Here is a 14,698-nt window from a genome sequence, read left to right on the forward strand (position 1 = left end):
GCCATGTCTGTCTTAGCATCGCCGGTAAAATGTGGAGACACTCCGGCACATTCAATGGGGGTCTGGCGGCAGACACTTTGGCATCTTCGGGCCAGTGGTGCAACTTGAATCCCTCCCTGTTAGTGTTGTTACACCCTCCGACAACACACCGACGAGGCATGATGTCCCCAAGGTTCCAGAAAATAGTCGAAAAAACGGAAAATAACAGAGCTGAGACCCAATGTTTACAATGGGTTGAAAATGAAAATGGTGGCCGTATTACCTCGGCGACGTCACATTCTGACGTCATCCCCTCCAGCGCGATACACAGAAATACGTTTAATTCGCCAAAATTCACCCATTTAGAGTTCGGAAATCGGTTAAAAAAATATATAGTATTTTTTTTACACCATCAAGGTATATATTGACGCTTACATAGGTCTGCTGATAATGTTCCCCTTTAAATATATCAACACATTTTAGTCTTCTGGCTTTACTGCACTATTTTCTGGCTTGCACGCTAAGGATTCTGGGAATTACAGACAACACGCTGTCATTTCAAATAGACGTTCTATATAACAAGTAGTGTAACATACAACAAGAATATATAATCTGTTTTGGCTTCACTTACATTTGTTTTTTAACACATAACGGTTTTATTTTGGTATATCCTTCCATGATGTTGAACTTTTATTTTGAAAATTGTTGGACATCCTGCAGACGACAGCGGGAGGCAGTGTGCAGGTAAAAAGGTATCTAAAGCTTAAACCAAAAATAAACAAAAGGTGAGAGCCCCTAAGAAAAGGCTTTGAAGCTTAGGGATGTCTATGCAGAATGAAACTGAAACTGAACTGGGTGACAAAGTAAACAAAAACAGAATGCTGGACGACAGCAAAGACTTACAGCGTGTGGAGCAGAGACGGCGTCCATAAAGTACATCCGTACATGACATGACAATCAACAATGTCCACACCAAAAAAAGATTGCAACAACATAAATATTCTTGATTGCTACAACAAAGTATATGCGGGGAACAGCGCTCAAAGGAAGACATGAAACTGCAACAGGAAAATGCAAGAAAAAACAAAACAGGAAAAGCCACCAAAATAGGAGCGCAAGACAAGAACTAAAACACTACACACGGGAGCAAAACCAAAAAAGTAAAATTAAGTCAGGGTGTGATGTGACAGGTGGTGACAGTACACCTACTTTGAGACAAGAGCTATAGTGATGCATGTTTGGTTATGCTTTAAATTCAACTTTAACATCTTTTTATCCTCGACTGAGTTTCATTTCTTAATGTTTTCTGTTGGTGGTGTGCCTCTAGATTTTTTATATGAATAAAATGCGTCTCGGCTGTAAAAAGGTTGCAAAACACTGTTACACTACTTGTTATATAGAAGGTCTCTAAAATGTGTTGATATATTTAAGGTGGCACTGCGTTGTCTGTGAATGTGATTGGATGTCATCAGTTGTTGTTGGTTCATTCAAGTGTGCCACCTTAAGACCGTGTGTTACCTCGCTGTGGCTGGGAATGTCCTTGGCCACAGTACGTTTCCACGCCAGATCACTCTTGTTTCTCTTCAGATCGCATAAATCTTTCGCCTTTTACTAAAGATTTCCGTGGGGAGGAACAACAAGAGTAAAACTCAATTTTTTGATGCCCTGCGAAAGCGGGGCTTCTCTACACTGTTGAAAACAATAGCTAAACATTGTTCGGGAGGGGTTCACAATCTCCCCAATGAAGCAAAGAAAGTGTGAATGTCTCCATACCGCAAAGACCTTCAGGTTGTAAACACTTGATAGTGAAATATAACCATTTTTTATTTAAACAATGCAATATCGGCTAGACCAGGAGTGCCCACACTTTTTCTGCAGGCGAGCTACTTTTCAATTGACCAACTCGAGGGGATCTACCTCATTTATATATATCATTTATATATATTTATTTATGAAAGAGACATTTTTGTAAACAAGTTAAATGTGTTTAATGATAATACAAGCATGTGTAACACATATAGATGTCTTTCTTTCACGAAGACAAGAATATAAGTTGGTGTATTACCTGATTCTGATGACTTGCATTGATTGGAATCAGACAGTAATGATGATAACGCCCACATTTTCAAATGGAGGAGAAAAAAAGTTGTCCTTTCTGTACAATACCACATGAAAGTGGTTGGTTTTTGGCATCTCATTCATCCAGCTTCCATACACTTTACAAGAAAAACATTGGCGGCAAATTCCGTAGCTTGCTTGATTGACATTCACGGCACCCGAGGGTCTTGTGAGATGACGCTGGCTGCTGCCAGTTCATTATTATGAAAAAATGACAGAGAGGAAGGCGAGAAACACTTTTTATTTCAACAGACTTTCGCGCCGTCCTTTCTGTCAAAACTCTAAAGGCCGACTGCACATTTCCTATCTTCACAATAAAAGCCCTGCTTCATGCTGCCTGCGCTAACAAAATAAGAGTCTCAGAAAGCTGGCGTGCACAAGTGATGTGCACGCCAGCTTTCTGAGGGATCGCTTGTGCACGCCAGTTTTCCGAGACTCTGTATTTAGTTAGCGCAGGCAGCATGAAGCAGGGCTTTTATTGTGAAGATAGGAAATGTGCAGTCGGCCTTTAGAGTTTTGACGGAAGGGATGGCGCGAAAGTCTGTTGAAATAAAAAGTGTTTCTCGGCTTCCTCTCTGTCATTTTTTCATAATAATGAACTGGCAGCAGCCAGCGTCATCTCACAAGACCCTTGTGAGATGACGTACCAGAAAGCACTTGATGAAAGCGGATACAACTTCACCCTCACCTATGAACCCACTCCAGGAAACCAACCAAAAAAGAGCAGAAAACGAAACAACATCATCTGGTACAATCCGCCATTCAGTAAAAACGTCTCAACCAACATCGGCCACAAGTTCTTCACTCTGATCGACAAACACTTCCCCAAAGGCAACACCCTAAGAAAAATATTCAACAAGAACAACATTAAATTGAGTTACAGCTGTATGAATAACATACAACAAATCATTTCAAACCACAACAAAGCAATTGCAAAAGGACTGCCTACCCCCAGACTAAACGAGTCTTAAACCAATAAGGAATGTAACTGTCGCAAGAAACCTGATTGCCCTCTCAACGGAGGGAGCTTACAGACATCAGTCGTTTACCAAGCAAAGGTAACACGCAAGGACATTAACACATCCGACACGTACGTAGGATTAACCGAAGGAGCGTTCAAAACCAGATGGAATAATCACAAGGCCTCCTTTAGAAACCAGACTTTGCGGAATTCTACAGAACTCAGCAAACACATTTGGAACATCAAAGACAATAATGTTGAATATTCAATAACATGGCAAATTCTTTCATCCAGCACACCTTACAACATTGGTAATAAAAGATGCAACCTATGCTTAAAAGAGAAACTGTTTATTATATATCATCCAGATCTATCATCCCTCAACAAGCGCAGTGAAATCATTTCAACATGCCGCCACAGACGGAAACACCTCCTAGGTAACATATGAGCCAATCACCACACCCTACGCCTGCCTGTACCCACCCACTCTGTGCCCTATATAAACCATTGTATGTGAATGCTTCCATTAAAATCTCCTGATGATTGAGGGAACCCCTCATGAAACAGTTCTGTAGAGATGAAGTAGTCTTGTGATTTTTCCCACACCTACATATATATATATATATATATATATATGTATATATATATATATATATATATATATATATACATATATATATATATATATACACACACACGTATATATATGTATATATATATAATTATTTATTTTTTTCAAGGCTCTAAAATCGGTATCAGATCGGAAATCAATGTTTTATTTTATTTTTATGTTTTACTCAAGTTCCTAAAATTGGTATCAAATCGAAGATCAAAAAGTTTTTCATTTTTAAAAATGTTTTTTTCACTTGAGGCTTTAAAATCGGTCTCAGATCGGAAAATAACAATGTTTTTTTTTTTTTTTTCTTATTTTACTGAAGGCTCTAAAATTGGTATCAGATCGGAAATCTTTTTTTTTATTTTTTATTTTACTCAAGTTTCTAAAATTTGTATCAGGTTGGAAATCAATTTTTTCTTTTTCTCTTTTTTTCTCTTAGCTCTAAAATCTGCATCAGATCGGAAATTAATTTTCTGTCTTTTTAAAAAAAAAATTAACACAAGGCTCTAAAATTGGTGTCAGATTGGAAATCAACAATGTTTTTATTTTTTTATGTTTTATTTTACTCAAGGCTCTAAAATGGGCATCAGATTGAAAATCAATATGTTTTAAATTTTTTAATGTCTTTTTTTTTTTTTTTTTACTCATAGCTATAGAATTGGCATCAGATCGGAAATCAATTTTTTTCTCTTTTTAAATTTTTTTACGCAAGGCTCTAAAGTTGGTATCACATCGGAAATTAAAAATGTTTTTATTTTATTTATCTATTATTTACTCAAAGCTCTAAAATTTGTATCAGATCGGAGAATTATATATATATATATATATATATATATATATATATATATATATATATATATATAATATTTATGTGGCACTGTGTTGTCAGTTGTTGTTGGTTCATTCAAGTGTGCCACCTTAAGACCGTGTGTTACCTCGCTGTGGCTGGGAATGTCCTTGGCCACAGTACGTTGCCACGCCAGATCACTCTTGTTTCTCTTCAGATCGCATAAATCTTTCGCCTTTTACTAAAGATTTCCGTGGGGAGGAACAACAACAGTATAACTCAATTTTTTGATGCCCTGTGAAAGCGGGGCTTCTCTACATTGATAAAATAATATCTGAAATCTAGTTGGAGGAAGTCAAAATCTCCCTGCTGACACAAAGAAAGTATGGATATCGACACTCTGTATCGCCCTTCTGGGTAGTAAACGCTTGAAAGTGAGATTTAACGCTTTTAATTTTTAAAAACAATGCGAAATCGGCTAGACTTACAGTAAATATAGTTGAAGACCTACTGAAAGCCACTACTACCCACCACACAGTCTGATAGTTTATATATCAATGATGAAATATTAACATTGCAACACATGCCAATACGGCCTTTTTAGTTTACTAAATTGCAATTTTAAATATCATTTAAATATCCCAAAACATGACGTCGCAAGGCTCCGTCGTAAAAAAAAAGTAAGTACAGGAAGTGAGGTAACTTTCGCGCATGCGTGGATCGATCAGTAGCGATGGCTTCGCTTCGTAGTTATCTTTCTTTTCTCCCCACTCAAAACGTCCCCATAACTACACTTACCGACCTTGATATAAGACATTTCAACATAGTAAACATCAGCATTACAATAAGTAAAAGCCATTTAAACCCCAATAATTAACTCCACAACACGTAACGTACATCTATGTCTTGCGCCAACGACGGGATTTCCGCCGAGCTTCAAAATAAAAGCTCAACATCGTGGCAGGAAATACCAAAATAAAGCCGTCATGTGTACAAAAAATAAATATGAAGCAAAGCCAAAACAGATTACAAGATGTGGATTTAGCTGACATTCACACATAAATATAAACATATATATGTTCTCGTGTGTCGTGAGAGATTATGTAGTTACTTGCTAAATTATACAATTGCTTATGTACTTTAATGGTACCTGGTGTATTTCTTTTTTTTTTTTTATACATAACCTGCAGAAATATTTTTTCACAATTTGCAGTAAAAAATAACTGGCAGCTCAGTTTCACTGTTTTTTTTTCTTTTCAGCATATTACTATCAATTAAAAAACGGTACTACAGTTTTTTTTTTTACAGTAAAATTCTAGAAACTGAGCTCTCAGTTTTTAACTGTAAAATATATTGTCATTTTCACAGTGACTGACTAATAAACGTGTTGGAATATAACAAAGAAATAAAAACAACAAATGTTTTGGGGCGGCATAGCTCGGTCGGTAGAGCGGCCGTGCCAGCAACTTGAGGGTTGCAGGTTCGATTCCCGCTTCCGTCATCCTAGTCACTGCCGTTGTGTCCTTGGGCAAGACACTTTACCCACCTGCTCCCAGTGCCACCCACACTGCTTTAAATGTAACTTAGACATTGGGTTTCACTATGTAAAAGCGCTTTGAGTCACTAGAGAAAAGCGCTATATAAATATAATTTACTTCACTTCACTACATATATTTTTAGTTTTTGTGTTATATACCATGAATTGATTAACGTGGACCCCGACTTAAACAAGTTGAAAAACTTATTGGGGTGTCACCATTTAGTGGTCAATTGTACGGAATATGTACTGTACTGTGCAATCTACTAATAAAAGCATCAATCAATCAATCAATCAATCAATAGGTAACTGAGTCTTATTATTCATTATTAGTTAAAACATTTCAGCTTATTCTCATTACATACCAATTGTTGGCTCTTTTTTTTCTCTAAATTGACTATTTTTATCCGATGTAAGAATAAAATAAAATGAATAATAATGTTAGGATTGTGTAACTGCATAACCTGGTGTGTCTAAAAGTATACTTCCACAAAATATTCATATTCAGTTAAATAATTAGCATTATTTATTGTGGTTGTGATTTTTTTAAAATCAATTGATAAGTTAGTATTTTTTTTTAATTAACTAGCTAAACATAGTATATATTTTATTTGAAACGCTTTTAATATTTCAGATCTAACCTTTTTCTACTTAAGGCCACGTACTTAAAAAGTATGTGGGGCCATTTTATTAAATATATATTTTTTAAAATGCTAAAAACAAATATTAGATGCATTTAAAGACAAAATGTTGTTATAATAGATTATATATATTAGTATAAAAATGTCATCTTTTTGTCTTTTAATTCAAATTTGTTGTTGATTTTTTCCTTTATAGTTTTACTGTTATTTTTTTAAATATACGTAATTATTAGAAAAAATTCAAATTTTTTCCAATATAGCAGACACGTTAAATACACTTACAGTTAAATACATTTACAGTACGCGATTGTCGATATCGCCTCGTATAAGGGCTCTTACCAAACGCTTAAAACCTGAAAGGAGGTGGAAGGTGTCGTTTTCCGCAAAACTATCGAAAATCCGGAGCTACATCGAAGTTGTGTCGTACATCGTCAGTTATTGTCTTTGAAAAGGTAAGAGAAGCCCCGATTTCGCAGGGCATCAAAAAAATGAGTTATACTCTTGTTGTTCCTCCCCACGGAAATCTTTAGTAAAAGGCGAAAGATTTATGCGATCTGAAGAGAATCAAGAGTGATCTGGCGTGGAAACGTACTGTGGCCAAGGACATTCCCAGCCACAGCGAGGTAACACACGGTCTTAAGGTGGCACACTTGAATGAACCAACAACAACTGATGACATCCAATCACATTCACAGACAACGCAGTGCCACCTTAAATATATCAACACATTTTAGTCTTCTAGCTTTACTGCACTATTTGCTGGCTTGCACGCTAAGGATTCTGGGAATTACATACAACACGCTGTCATTTCAAATAGACCTTCTATATAACAAGTAGTGTAACATACAACAAGAATATATAATCTGTTTTGGCTTCACTTCATGGTTGTTTTTTTAACACATAACGGTTTTATTTTGGTATTTCCTCCCATGATGTTGAACTTTTATTTTGAAAATTGTTGGACATCCTGCAGACGACAGCGGGAGGCAGCGTGCAGGTAAAAAGGTATCTAAAGCTTAAACCAAAAATAAACAAAAGGTGAGAGCCCCTAAGAAAAGGCTTTGAAGCTTAGGGATGTCCATGCAGAATGAAACTGAAACTGAACTGGGTGACAAAGTAAACAAAAACAGAATGCTGGACGACAGCAAAGACTTACAGCGTGTGGAGCAGAGACGGCGTCCATAAAGTACATCCGTACATGACATGACAATCAACAATGTCCACACCAAAAAAAGATCGCAACTACATAAATATTCTTGATTGCTACAACAAAGTATATGCGGGGAACAGCGCTCAAAGGAAGACATGAAACTGCAACAGGAAAATACAAGAAATAAACAAAACAGGAAAAGCCACCAAAATAGAAGCGCAAGACAAGAACTAAAACACTACACACGGGAGCAAAACTAAAAAAGTAAAACTAAGTCAGGGTGTGATGTGACAGGTGGTGACAGTACACCTACTTTGAGACAAGAGCTATAGTGATGCATGTTTGGTTATGCTTTAAATTCAACTTTAACATCTTTTTATCCTCGACTGAGTTTCATTTCTTAATGTTTTCTGTTGGTGGTGTGCCTCCAGATTTTTTCAATGAAAAAAATGCGCCTCGGCTGTAAAAAGGTTGCAAAACACTGTTACACTACTTGTTATATAGAAGGTCTCTAAAATGTGTTGATATATTTAAGGTGGCACTGCGTTGTCTGTGAATGTGATTGGATGTCATCAGTTGTTGTTGGTTCATTCAAGTGTGCCACCTTAAGACCGTGTGTTACCTCGCTGTGGCTGGGAATGTCCTTGGCCACAGTACGTTTCCACGCCAGATCACTCTTGTTTCTCTTCAGATCGTATAAATCTTTCGCCTTTTACTAAAGATTTCCGTGGGGAGGAACAACAAGAGTATAACTCAATTTTTTGATGCCCTGTTAAGGTGGGGCCTCTCTACACTGTTAAAAATAATATCTGAAATTTAGTTGGAGGAAGTCAAAGAACCCCTGTCAATGCAAAGAAAGAGCGGATATCGACACTCTGTATCGCCCTTCTGGGTTGTAAACACTTGATAGTGAGATATAACACTTTTTATAAACAATAAAATACCGACTAGACTTACAGTAAATATAGTTAAAGACCTACTGAAAGCCACTACTACCCACCACACAGTCTGATAGTTTATATATCAATGATGAAATATTAACATTGCAACACATGCCAATACGGCCTTTTTAGTTTACTAAATTGATCGAAAATATTTTGTTTTACTCATGGCTCTAAAATTGGTATCATATCGAAAATCAAAATGTTTTGAATTTTTACGTTTTTTTTTTACTCAAGGCTCTAAAATCGGTATCAGATCAGAATTTTTTTTTTTCCACTTTTTTTTCAAGTCAAGACTCTAAAATTGTTAGCAGATCGGAAATCAAGGTTTGTTTTATTAATTTATCTTTTATTTGACTCGAGTCTCTAAAATTGGTATCTGAGCGAAATAACTTTTTTTTTATACTCTTTTGCTCCATCAATGTTTTATGTTATTTTTATGTTTTACTCAAGTTCTTAAAATTGGTATCAGATCGAAGATCAAAAAGTGTTTCATTTCAAAAAGGTTTTTTTCACTCGAGGCTTTAAAAATCGGTCTCAGATCGGAAAATAACAATGTTTTTTATTTTATTTTTTTCTTATTTTACTCAAGGCTCTACAATTGGTATCAGATCGGAAATCTTTTTTTTTCTATTTTCTTTTACTCAAGTCTCTAAATAATGTATCAGGTTGGAAATCCATTTTTTCTTTTTCTCTTTTTTTTTCTCTTAACTCCAAAATCTGGATCAGATCGGAAATACATTTTTTGTCTTTAAAAAAAATAAAAATAACACAACGCTCTAAAATTGGTGTCAGATTGGAAATGAACAATGTTTTTTTAAATTTATTTTTTATTTTACTCAAAGCTCTAAAATGGGTATCAGATTGAAAATCAAAATGTTTAGAATTTTTTAATGTATTTTTTTTTCACTCATAGCTATAAAATTGGCATCAGATCGGAAAAAAAAAATATATATATATATATATAAATAAACATATATATATTTTTTTTTATTTTTATTTTATTTTCTTATTATTTTTTTTAATTCAAGGCTCTAAAATCGGTATCAGATCGAAAATTAAAAAGATTTTCATTTTTAAAAATGTTTTTTTCACTCGAGGCTTTGAAATCGGTCTCAGATCGGAAAATAACATTTTTTTTTTTCTTCTTATTTTATTCAAGGCTCTAAAATTGGTATCAGATCGGAAATCATTTTTTTCTTTTTTCTTTTACTCAAGTCTCTAAAATTTGTATCAGGTTGGAAATCCATTTTTTCTTTTTCTTCTCCTAGCTCTAAAATCTGCATCAGATCGGAAATTAATTTTCTGTCTTTTAAAAAAAAAAATTAACACAAGGCTCTAAAATTGGTGTCAGATTAAAAATTAACAATGTTTTTATTTATTTATGTTTTATTTTACTCAAGGCTCTAAAATGGTATATTCATATATATATATATATATATATATATATATATATATATACATTTTTGTATTTTTTATTATTTTTTTCTCTTTTTAATTTTTTTTACGCATGGCTCTAAAGTTAGTATCAGATCGGAAATGAAAAATGTTTTTATTTATTTTTTTACTCAAAGCTCTAAAATTTGTATCAGATCGGAGAAATATACATATATATATATATATATATATATATTATATTTAAGGTGGCACTGCGTTGTCTGTGAATGTGATTGGATGTCATCAGTTGTCATATATATATATATATATATATATATGTCTAACCGACATCACATTAATAAAAAAAGTGTTATATCTCACTAGCGTTTATAACCCAGAAGAGCAATACAGAGTGTCGATATCCATACCTTACTTGCATCAACAGAGAGATTTTGACTTCCTCCGAATAAGTTTCCAATATTATTTTTAACAGTGTAGAGAAGCCCCGCTTACACAGGGCGGCAAAAAAATTGAGTTATACTCTTGTTGTTCCTCCCCACGGAAATCTTTAGTAAAAGGCGAAAGATTTATGCGATCTGAAGAGAAACAAGAGTGATCTGGCGTGGAAACGTACTGTGGCCAAGGACATTCCCAGCCACAGCGAGGTAACACACGGTCTTAAGGTGGCACACTTGAATGAACCAACAACAACTGATGACATCCAATCACATTCACAGACAACGCAGTGCCACCTTAAATATATCAACACATTTTAGAGACCTTCTATATAACAAGTAGTGTAACAGTGTTTTGCAACCTTTTTACAGCCGAGACACATTTTTTTCATATAAAAAATCTGGAGGCACACCACCAACAGAAAACATTAAGAAATTAAACTCAGTTGACGATAAAAAGATGTTAAAGGTGAATTTAAAGCATAACCAAACATGCATCACTATAGCTCTTGTCTCAAAGTAGGTGTACTGTCACCACCTGTCACATCACACCCTGACTTAGTTTTACTGTATTGGTTCTGCTCCCGTGTGTAGTGTTTTAGTTCTTGTCTTGTGCTCTTATTTTGGTGTTTTGTTTATTTCTTGCATTTTCCTGTTGCAGTTTCATGTCTTCCTTTGAGCGCTGTTCCCCGCATATACTTTGTTGTAGCAATCAAGAATATTTATGTTGTTGCAAACTTTTTTTGGTGTGGACATTGTTGATTGTCATGTCATGTACGGATGTACTTTATGGACGCCGTCTCTGCTCCACATGCTGTAAGTCTTTGCTGTCGTCCAGCATTCTGTTTTTGTTTACTTTGTCACCCAGTTCAGTTTCAGTTTCATTCTGCATAGACATCCCTAAGCTTCAAAGCCTTTTCTTAGGGGCTCTCACCTTTTGTTTATGTTTGGTTTAAGCATAACATACCTTTTTACCTGCACGCTGCCTCCCACTGTCGTCTGCAGGATGTCCAACAATTTTCAAAATAAAAGTTCAACATCATGTAAGGATATACCAAAATAAAACCGTTATGTGTTAAAAAACAAATGTAAGTGAAGCCAAAACAGATTATATATTCTTGTGTATGTTACACTACTTGTTATGTAGAACGTCTATTTAAAATAAAAGCGTGTTGTATGTAATTCCCAGAATCCTTAGCGTGCAAGCCAGCAAATAGTGCAGTAAAGCTAGAAGACTAAAATGTGTTGATATATTTAAAGGGGAACATTATCAGCAGACCTATGTAAGCGTCAATATATACCTTGATGGTGCAAAAAAAATACTATATATTTTTTAACTGATTTCCGAACTCTAAATGGGTGAATTTTGGCGAATTAAACGTATTTCTGTTTATGGCTCATGTGGTGATGACGTCAGAATGTGACGTCGCCGAGGTAATACAGCCGCCATTTTCATTTTCAACCCATTGTAAACATTGGGTCTCAGCTCTGTTATTTTCCGTTTTTTCGACAATTTTTTGGAACCTTGGAGACATCATGCCTCGTCGGTGTGTTGTCGGACGGTGTAACAACACTAACAGGGAGGGATTCAAGTTGCACCACTGGCCCCAAGATGCCAAAGTGTCTTCCGCCAGACCCCCATTGAATGTGCCAAAGTGTCTCCACATTTTACCGGCGATGCTAAGGCAGACATGGCACAGAGATGTATGGATAACCTGCAGATGCATTTGCAATGATAAAGTCAACAAAATCACAAAGGTGAGTTTTGTTGATGTTGACTTATGTGCTAATCAGACATATTTGGTCGCGGCGTGACTGCCAGCTAATCGATGCTAACATGCTACGCTAATCGACGCTAACATGCTATTTACCGGCGGTGCTAAAGCAGACATGGTACAGAGATGTATGGATAACCTGTAGATGCATTTGTAACGATAAAGTCACAGATATCACAAAGGTGAGTTTTGTTGATGTTGACGGCCAGCTAATCGATGCTAACATGCTAAGCTAATCGATGCTAACATGCTATATACCGGCGGTGCTAAAGTAGACATGGCACAGAGATGTATGGATGACCTGCACATGCATTTGCAATGATAAAGTCAACAAAATCACAAAGGTGAGTTTTGTTGATGTTGACTTATGTGCTAATCAGACATATTTGGTCACGGCGTGACTGCCAGCTAATCGATGCTAACATGCTATGCTAATTGACGCTAACATGCTATTTACCGGCGGTGCTAAAGCAGACACGGCACAGAGATGTATGGATAACCTGTAGATGCATTTGTAACGATAAAGTCACAGATATCACAAAGGTGAGTTTTGTTGATGTTGACGGCCAGCTAATCGATGCTAACATGCTATGCTAATCGATGCTAACATGCTATTTACCGGCGGTGCTAAAGCAGACATGACACAGAGATGTATGGATGACCTGCACATGCATTTGCAATGATAAAGTCAACAAAATCACAAATGTGAGTTTTGTTGATGTTGACTTATGTGCTAATCAGACATATTTGGTGGCGGCGTGACTGCCAGCTAATCGATGCTAACATGCTATGCTAATCGACGCTAACATGCTATTTACCGGCGGTGCTAAAGCAGACATGGCACAGAGATGTATGGATAACCTGCAGATGCATTTGCAACTATATTACGTTTCCTTACACCCACATTTAATGCAAAACAAACACTTACCAATCGACGGATTTAAGTTGCTCCAGTGTCAAAAGATGCGAAAGTCCTGATCGTTTGGTTCGCACATTTTACCGGCGATGCTAACGCAGCTATTCGGCCATGCTATGGCTATGAATAGCATCATTAGCTATTCGCTCAATAGCTTCAGTTTCTTCTTCAATACTTTCATACTCCAACCATCCGTTTCAATACATGTGTAATCTGTTGAATCGCTTAAGTCGCTGAAATCCGAGTTTGAATCCGAGCTAATGTCGCTATATCGTGCTGTGGTATTCCCATTGTTTGTTTACATTGGCAGCACTGTATGACGTCACAGGGAAATGGATAGTGGTTTCGAAGATAGCGAAAATCAAGCACTTTAAAAGCTTTTTTTTAGGGATATTCGGAGACCGGTAAATTTTTGAAAAAAATTTCAAAAAATAAAACATGCCACTGGGAACTGATTTTTATTGATTTGAACCCTTTTGAAATTGTGATAATGTTCCCTTTTAAGGTGGCACTGTGTTGTCTGTGAATGTGATTGGATGTCATCAGTTGTTGTTGGTTCATTCAAGTGTGCCACCTTAAGACCGTGTGTTACCTCGCTGTGGCTGGGAATGTCCTTGGCCACAGTACGTTTCCACGCCAGATCACTCTTGTTTCTCTTCAGATCGCATAAATCTTTCGCCTTTTACTAAAGATTTCCGTGGGGAGGAACAACAAGAGTATAACTCAATTTTTTTGCCGCCCTGCGAAAGTGGGGCTTCTCTACACTGTTAAAGTCAAATACCGTTTAAAATAGTACATGCAGCCTATATTGCTCTGGAGAAGTAATAGAGGTGCTGATATCGACACTCCGTATATCCTGTAAAGGACATAAGTGTTTGATAAAGTGTAATCTGTACGAGGCGATATCGGCGATGACTTACTGTAAATATATCTAACTGTCTGCTAAAGTGGAATAAAGTTGAATCCTCTCAAATAATTACGTATATTTTAAGAATAACAATAAAATTATAAGGGGAAAAAATTAGCAAAAAATTTGAATTAAAGACAAAAAGCTGACATTTTTATACTAATATATATAGTCCTTTATAACAATATTTTGTATTTGAAAGCATATAATATTTGTTTTTAACATTTAAAAAAAAGTGACCATCCGTTTCCTACCGCTTATTTCCTTTTGGGGTCGCTGGCACCCGTCTCAGCTACAATCGGGCGGAAGGTGGCGTACACCCTGGACAAGTCGCTTCTCATCGCAGTGGTTTTTTTTTTGTCATTAAATTAGAATTGTTTTACTGTTGTTATTTGTTTCATAAATTCACATGTTATTTGATATTACTAAGTATGACTGTAGGTTTGTTATCGCCAATACACAAAAATTATCGCATAACATTGATTAGATAGGGGTATTTCATTTCCGACCGTTTTTACATGACATTGATCACCACCCT

General features: G+C 36.0%; 1 protein-coding gene, 1 long non-coding RNA gene and 6 other non-coding genes across 9 annotated transcripts in view; 5 read left to right on the forward strand and 3 right to left on the reverse strand.

Moving 5' to 3' along the window:
• Window positions 1-14,698, reverse strand: part of slc7a6 (solute carrier family 7 member 6) — a 260,369-nt gene that overhangs the window by 184,218 nt on the left and 61,453 nt on the right. The gene's annotated exons all lie outside the window — the stretch shown is intronic.
• LOC133546593 (uncharacterized) overlaps window positions 1-14,698 on the forward strand; it is a 242,783-nt gene that overhangs the window by 166,540 nt on the left and 61,545 nt on the right. The window lies entirely within an intron of this gene.
• On the forward strand, window positions 1,547-1,660 carry LOC133548293 (U5 spliceosomal RNA). Its single transcript, XR_009805830.1, has one exon. It is a non-coding gene; the product is annotated as a U5 spliceosomal RNA (small nuclear RNA).
• Window positions 4,659-4,772, forward strand: LOC133548327 (U5 spliceosomal RNA). The gene has a single exon (XR_009805862.1). It is a non-coding gene; the product is annotated as a U5 spliceosomal RNA (small nuclear RNA).
• On the reverse strand, window positions 7,100-7,213 carry LOC133548336 (U5 spliceosomal RNA). Its single transcript, XR_009805871.1, has one exon. It is a non-coding gene; the product is annotated as a U5 spliceosomal RNA (small nuclear RNA).
• Window positions 8,461-8,574, forward strand: LOC133548307 (U5 spliceosomal RNA). The gene has a single exon (XR_009805843.1). It is a non-coding gene; the product is annotated as a U5 spliceosomal RNA (small nuclear RNA).
• On the reverse strand, window positions 10,609-10,723 carry LOC133548311 (U5 spliceosomal RNA). The gene has a single exon (XR_009805847.1). It is a non-coding gene; the product is annotated as a U5 spliceosomal RNA (small nuclear RNA).
• On the forward strand, window positions 13,895-14,009 carry LOC133548333 (U5 spliceosomal RNA). Its single transcript, XR_009805868.1, has one exon. It is a non-coding gene; the product is annotated as a U5 spliceosomal RNA (small nuclear RNA).

This window comes from Nerophis ophidion, linkage group LG02 (genome assembly GCF_033978795.1).
Source record: "Nerophis ophidion isolate RoL-2023_Sa linkage group LG02, RoL_Noph_v1.0, whole genome shotgun sequence".
In the NCBI taxonomy this organism is placed as follows: Eukaryota; Metazoa; Chordata; class Actinopteri; order Syngnathiformes; family Syngnathidae; genus Nerophis; species Nerophis ophidion.